Below are 7500 nucleotides of genomic sequence, written 5' to 3'. Positions count from 1 at the left end.
TCAATCCGTACCGTGTGCAGCGTCCGCTTAAACACCGCCTTGGCCCGCCTGTACCGCGCAAGCGTGGCCTCACGCATGTGATCGCCTATGCTGCGCTGGTATTGCCGCCGCGCCCTTCTGCATTCGCGTCGGAGACGTTGCAGCTCAGGGTTCCAAGGCGCTTTAGGCGTTTTCCCTGTATGGGCCAACGGGACTGCGCCCGTTGCTGCTGTCTGTATAGCCCTCGTCAGATCCTCTGCAGCTTTATCCACGTCCACAACGCGATCCATTGGCCAATTCGGTATCACTAGATTTCCTCTTAGTCGATCCCAATCAGCCTTGCGCCAGTTGTACTTGACGATGCCGTTCACCTGGTCTTGTGGAGGAGGCTCCCCATCATAGGCTACAGTGAAAGTGATCAGATTGTGATCACTTAGTGTCGTTCCCCGCCATACCTTCCAATTCTCCGCCCGGAGATGTACGTGTGCACTCTTGAGTGTCACATCTATGTTTGAGGTCGCTCCCCGGCGACCTTCAAAAGTTGGTGGGAAGTTTGGTCGGTTCAACACTTCTAGTCCGAGCTCGAGAATTGCTTCAGCGAGTCTCTCACCTCGCCTAGCGGCGCGTCGCGCGCCGAGAGGCGTGATGTCACTGTGCCATAGGGGTGACATGGCGTTTGCGTCCATTGTGCAAATGAGCAAGTCATTGCGATAAAACCCAACCGCCTCTTTTAACTGGTCAATATACGGCCTTTCTCTATGCCTGTACTGAAAGTACATGTTCAGCACGAAAAAGGTGAAATCGCCAGTGTTTATTTCGGCTAACACCATGCATCTGTTGCTAAGGTGCGCCACTTTCACTGCTCTCAGAGATCGATTTAGCACAACGATCGCTGCCATAGGGTGCTCTCCCCCTGCCAGGATCTGAGCTGTATTCGGCATATACAGGATCTTTCCGTCTTTAGAGTATGGCTCCTGTAGACATAAAATGTCTAAAGACTCCTCCTCCGCTCGGCGTCGCACCTCGCGCATCACCGCTTGCGATCGCGCGCAGTTCAGCTGTCCTATTTTAACCGACACGGGCATTGTGATGTTTCACAGTCCGGTCGGCAACAGGTGAGGCGGCAGCCGGTAAGGAGACGGTTGACGAGAGGTCTTGTCTCCCATAGTCTGTCCGCTGGATTTTACGTTGTGTGAGGATTTTGTAAAATTCACACTCTTTTCCTGGCGTTACGCAATTGCGATTTCGCTTTTTGCACGGAATGCAGACCGGTTGGCTCCCCGCTTTTCGACAATCCTTTCTCATGTGGCCGTTTTCGCCACAGTGCCCGCATGTTATTATACTCGGGTCCTGCTTGCAGAACCTTGCCGAGTGGTTTACATCTTGGCACCGCGTGCAGACAGCCAAGTCTAGGTAGTCATCAACTGGCATGGACTCGAAGCCCATGTACAGTCTTTTCTGCCTAAGAATGGCGACTCTGAGTTTGGGGCTTACTTCCACCACGAGATGTGATGTTTGTTTGCCCCTTGGTCCAGTCCGGAACTTCGGCTTAAACTCCTGGCGGAATTGTGTTTCCGAAAGTCCCCCAAGGTCGTTTTGCTTTCTAGTTAGCTCAACCACAGTTTCATTCTTCATGACGCAAGGTACATGATATATGATTATCTGCGGATTGAGCTTCTTCGGCAGTTCGCATTTCAAAGCTTCTGTCAGTTTGTTATTGGCGAGAAGTTTTTGACGATCAGTCTCAGACGCCACGTCAACGATGAGCGTCGGGCCGTTTGTAGTGACCCGTGAGAACTTCACACCATCCACTTCTGGCTTGACCAGGGAGGTGAACTTTTTTCTCACTTCTGCTCCGCTTTCGTTTGCCTTTGACTTGATGAAGAGCGTAGCCTTCTCAGTCTGGGCTCTCGTTATCATCGCCTGCGTTTTCCGTTCTGTCGAGGGTAGAGCGGCGGCAACTTGTGCAAAGGTCTTTGGCGGCGCCAGGGGCACCGCTTTCGTCCTCGCCAGCTCCTCCTCCAAGGCGTCCACCCTTCCTGTGAGGGCCGACTGCGCCATAGCCCAGTCAAACAACTTAGCTCTCAGTTGTCTCTTGAGGTCACTTAGATTTTTCTCCTCCACCAGTTGCCCCGGTTTTAGAGAGTCGTCTACGAGTTCAAGGACGTCCTCGAGCCGCGTCGCGATAAGCTGTATGGTCGCAAGATCGCTGGGGCTTGCCTTGTATGGGGACTTGCCGTCCTCGACTGGGCCGCTGGGCTCTTGCCCGGCTACCTGCGCCGAGTCCGGCTGCTTGTTCTTCTTCCGCCTCTTCTTCTGTCGAGTCCCGGGCTTGCGCCCTTCGGTTCCCGACATTGGCGTAGAGGCGCGGCTACTGCAGGCACTTTCACTGACTGGGCCGCTGGGCTGCTGCCCGGCTACCTGCGCCAGTTTCCGCGCACTTTTCACCGTTTCCGGCGGTTGAGACTTCGGCCGTGTGGCCTCCGTCCCTCCCGCCGGGCGAGTCTGGGTGGACGTGCCAGCACCGACTGGGCCGCCGGGCTTCTGCCCAGCTACCTGCGCCAGCTTTGGCCCGCCCGCAGTCTTTCCCGCCGGCGGCGTCGTCGGCCGTGAGGCCTTCGTCTTTGCCTTCGGTTCGGACTTCCCCGTATCGCCATCCCCGACTGGGCCGCTGGGCTCGCGCCCGGCTACCTGCGCCGGTTCCGGCTTATCTCCCTCCTTGGGCGCCGTTCTTGGCGCCGGCTGGCGGGGTGGCGGCATTAGCTCGGTTGCAGCGTCAGCACTCTGCGATCTTTGCCGAAGCACTTTTCGCAGGTGTTTCCTCTGCTTCCTCAGCTTTGCCTTGCGATCTTTCTCACTGTCACTTTCACTCGTGTCAGCGAGCATCCGTGACAGCGTCTCGCTAGCGGCAGTCTTAGCGCTCCGCACACGGGGTGTCCGGAACTCCAATTCTGGCGCACTAAGCGCGGGGTCATGGTCTTGTGGTCTAGGGACCTCCGACTGCCCTTGTTTTGGGAGTTCGTCAGCACACGAGGTGTCCGACTCGCTCCCCGAATGGTTGGTGTGTTGACTCCGCGACGGCCCACCAGTTCCGTCGGGACAAGGTTGTTTGAGAGAGTCCATGTGGTTCCCACGAACAGCTAGGGATCTATGTTGTCCATCCAGGCGTCGCCCCGCACACCTGGGTAAGCCTTATACAACAGAGGGTCGGCCGGTCCTCTGAGGTGGCTGACTCATGACTGTTCACAACTCAACAGCCTTGCGCCCCATAGCCGCCAGCTAACGCAGAGGGTGAGGGGTGATTATAGAGATTGTCCTTCTCTTGCCCAGGCGGTTAAGCCAAGACACCGGTCCAAAACACGCACGACGTTCCACTGCGCGCCTCACAGCAGTCGTTGAAGTGCGTATCTCAGTTTACGGCCGTCGCTGGTAGCGCTTGCCAGCTCCGGGCTAGGGCACCCCGGGTTTGCCGAGCCCGTACGGCGACTGCATTAGCCTCCGTCCCTGTGGTCGTGGTCTTAGACCACTCAGGAGCATCCTCCTGTGGCAGCTCCTGGTGACTTCCGCGTTGTGGTGACCGTTGCCGGTCTCCCCTTCGCAGTTGTCCACCAAGGAATCCTCCGATCGAGGCCGAGACGTCGTCCGCGTTGCATTCTCTGAAGGCCAGAGAGCGCTTCGCAGTCAGGCGCCCTTTCCCGCGCGTGGACATCGGCCTGCTTCCACATTAGGTTCTCTACAGTGAGAGACTTAGTTTCAGCAGGAACGATGACCGCCAGAACTCCCCACTGTGCTTGTTGCGCCAACCGCCTGCACCAACCACAGCCAACATTGCGTATGGCCGGCCGGCGCCGCTAAGTTGTCCGGACGTAGCCTGCCGAGCCGGGCGCAGCAGGGCCGGCGCCCGCCGCCGGCGTGGCCGCGAGAGAAGACCGCCAGTCAGAGACCGACCGCCCATCCCGCGCCAGCCAGCAGCGCGCGCACCGCCCAGCCGACCCGGCCTAGCGCAGCGCATCCGACACGGCAGCGCACCCGTGCACAGCCCAGCCGGCGGACGAGTCCCGCAGCTACCCCGGCCAACCGCACCGCCGTCCGACATTTGCCGGGCGGAGCATGTGCGAGGCCGGCGCCGCAGCGAGAGCCCACCACCAGCGAGCCGCGCAGGACGCACCACCATGCGCATAAGGCAACTGCCGCGTGCCAACAGCTGTCGACACGCGTCGCTGCCACGCGCACATCCTACGTACGAGCTTGGATACTAGACTCACGAGTCCGACACCTACAAGCGCTCGCAGTAGGTGGAGGCGCACGAAGGGCGTGACATACCTCCATGTCGGGAGTTAACTCCCGTGGCACTTGTGTCTTGGAGCGATGCATCCCACGTCCGATAAGTCGAGCGCGGTAACACTTCGTTCCTGACGGTGAGGCGTGAAACTCCGTAGCGCACACAGGCAGAGACGGAGGCACGTCCTCGCAGAGAGACACTATACCAGTCAGACTTGCGCCCGGCAGGTTTGCAACCTCTGCAGGAGACATACGCAGCATGGCTGATGCATCGCGAAATGTCCTTACGGGAAAGCGGCGCCCGCCACACCCCGGCCGGAGCCGGGGCGCAGCAAGCGCCGCCAACGCAAAAGCGGCACCCGCCACACCCCGGCCAAGGCCAAGAGCACAGCAAGCGCCGCCAAAGCAAAAGCGGCGCCCACCGCTCCCCGGCCGGAGCCAAGAGCACAGCGAGCGCCGCCAACGCAAAAGCGGCACCCGCCACACCCCGGCCAAGGCCAAGAGCACAGCAGGCGCCGCCAAAGCAAAAGCGGCGCCCACCGCACCCCGGCCGGAGCCAAGAGCACAGCAAGCGCCGCCAACGCAAAAGCGGCGCCCGCCGCACCCCGGCCGGAGCCAGAGCACAGCAAGCGCCGCAGAAGCGAGCAAGTGCCATTCGCCAGTGAGCAAGGATACTAGACACAAGTGTCCGACACCTTAGCGCCCACGGCGAGCGGAGTGCGAGACTCGGCTTGGAGAGGCCGGTTGCCCAGTCTCTCTGCGTCTTCGCCTGCACCCCGCACGGGAGTCGCCCTTCTCTCATTGGTTTCACCGGTTGCCCGGCTACTCACATCTTACACCACGGGAAGGTTGAGAGATCGGACATTTAGCCGCCCGTCTTCTACCAGTATTGGTGGACTCCACCACTGGTTAGACAGCATAACGGCCTTCGTAAGACAGTAGATAGGGACAGCGGGAATCTCGTTAATCCATTCATGCGCGTCACTAATTAGATGACGAGGCATTTGGCTACGGAGGAAGAAGTCCTGTTGCTCGCCAAGGCAGAGGCCGAACTGTTCCTCGAGAGGGACGCCCGGTTCTTCTTTGTAAATCAAGAGCTCATCAGGATGTTCCCCGACCGAACGCTTGAGGCAATCAAGTGCCGACGGCGGCAAGCTGCCCACAAGCAGCTTGTCCGCCAATTCATGGAGGCGCTTGAGATCGGTCGGGGGGAAGAGCCGGCGTCCCGCCGGGGAGCAGCGAGCCCGCTGCCTGACGCGGGCGAGGCCGCTGCGCCGCCCGTCGACGCAGCCGAGGACTTCGCGGCCGACACCACCGGGCCGCCGCCGGAGGGGCCGACTGACGCCGCCATCTGGGAGCATCTGGCGGGGCTACCCGCTTCCGCCCAGCGTTTCTCTGCCCTGGATCGTGTCATAGGTCTGGGGCGGGGCACGCCGCCCGATGTCATCCTGGGCATGCTCCCGGATGCCCTTGCGTCGGTCGGGTCCGGAGGGGAGAGATCGATCACCAGGACACAGCGGCCGCGCCAACCATCGAAGCGGCCGCCTGCTGCGCCGCCGACGCAGAAGCGCAAGCGGCGCCGCTGGGAGTACGCGAGAACGCAGGATGCCTTCCGACGGTCGCGTGCACGTTGCGTGCGCGGCCTCTTGGATGGCACCCTGCTCCAGCCGCCACCTGCCATCCCTGGTCTGCTGGACTTCTGGGCGGACCTCTTCACTAAGAAGCCCATCTCCACCGCGGGCTTCATTCGTGACCGCCTCCTCCCGCACTCGGAGCCTGTCGCTCCCGAGTGCCTATGGGGGCCGGTCACACATGAGGAGGTCGCCGCCGCGTTGCCGCCCAGGGGATCAGCAGCCGGGCCGGACGGCCTTACCCCAGCGGAGTTGCGGCGCCTGCCGCATGAAGTCCTGGTGAAAGTGATGAATCTCTTCCTTCTGGCCCGCGCCCTTCCGGAACGCCTGCTTCGCGCGCGGACGTCCCTTCTCCCGAAAACGGCTGCACCAACATCCCCCGCTGACTTTCGCCCCATTACGGTCTGCTCGGTGTTGGCGCGGACCTTTCACAAGGTTCTCGCGTCACGCCTGATGCGCGCATGTGCTGTGGACGAACGTCAGCGGGCATTCATCCCTCGGGATGGGATGTTGGAAAATACCTTCATCTTGGACACTGCTCTCACCGACGCAGTTCGCTCCTGCCGCTCTGTCTTTGTGGCATCGATCGACGTATCCAAGGCATTCGATTCGGTAGATCATGCTGCCCTTCGCCCTGTGCTGAAGGCGCATGGCCTGCCGGATTGCTTTGTCGAGTATGTCGAGCGGTGCTACGAGGGCAGCACGACAGTGATAGCGGACGGCGCCGGCGTGGGCGTGTCTGTGCAGCCAGCACGGGGCGTTCGCCAGGGCGATCCCCTCTCCCCCCTCCTGTTCAACTTTGCGGTGGACTACGTTTTAGGCCAACTGCCCTCCCACATCGGAGCTCGGATCCTCGGTCGCAGAGTCAACGCTGCGGCCTTTGCAGATGACGTCTTGCTGTTTGCAGCGACCCCGAGGGGCTTGCAGTCCCTCATTGACGCAGCTACCGCAGCCCTCGCCCACCTGGGGCTGCAGATCAACGCCCGGAAGTGTTTCACCCTCGCATTAGTCGCGTCAGGGCGCGAGAAGAAGGTGAAGGTGGACAGCAATGTCACCTTCACAGCAGGCAATACCACCATGCCTGCCCTGCGTGTGGGTGAAACCTTCCGGTACCTGGGGCTGCAATTTTCCACGGCGGGTCGCTGTGTCTTCAATCCACGTCGCCACCTGGTGGAGCAGCTTGACGTCATCTCCCGAGCTCCGCTGAAGCCGCAACAGCGCCTCCACGCTCTCACCAACGTACTTCTCCCTGGCCTGTACCACGGGCTGGCCCTCAGCCGCACCCGGGTGGGTGCATTGAAGTCGGCCGACGTCACCATCCGGGCCGCCGTCAGGAGATGGTTCCGCCTTCCGGCGGACACCCCCCTGGGATACTTCCACGCTCCTGTTGCCCAGGGGGGCCTCGGCATTCCATCTTGCCGATGGATGGGTCCGACCCTCCGTCGGTCCCGTCTCCTGGCGCTGAAGAAGATAGGGCCAGCCTGCGACGGTGCAGGCATGGATGAGGTGCAGCGTGAGATTGAGGTGCTGGAGCGCCACCTAATGTGGGAGGGCCACCTCCTCAAATCGTCAACGCAGGTTGGGGAAATGTGGGCGGCGCGCCTACACA

Source organism: Schistocerca serialis, chromosome 8 (genome assembly GCF_023864345.2).
Source record: "Schistocerca serialis cubense isolate TAMUIC-IGC-003099 chromosome 8, iqSchSeri2.2, whole genome shotgun sequence".
Lineage (NCBI taxonomy): Eukaryota > Metazoa > Arthropoda > Insecta > Orthoptera > Acrididae > Schistocerca > Schistocerca serialis.
The sequence above is the reverse complement of the archived record's forward strand: the minus strand, read 5'-3'. Positions refer to the sequence as shown.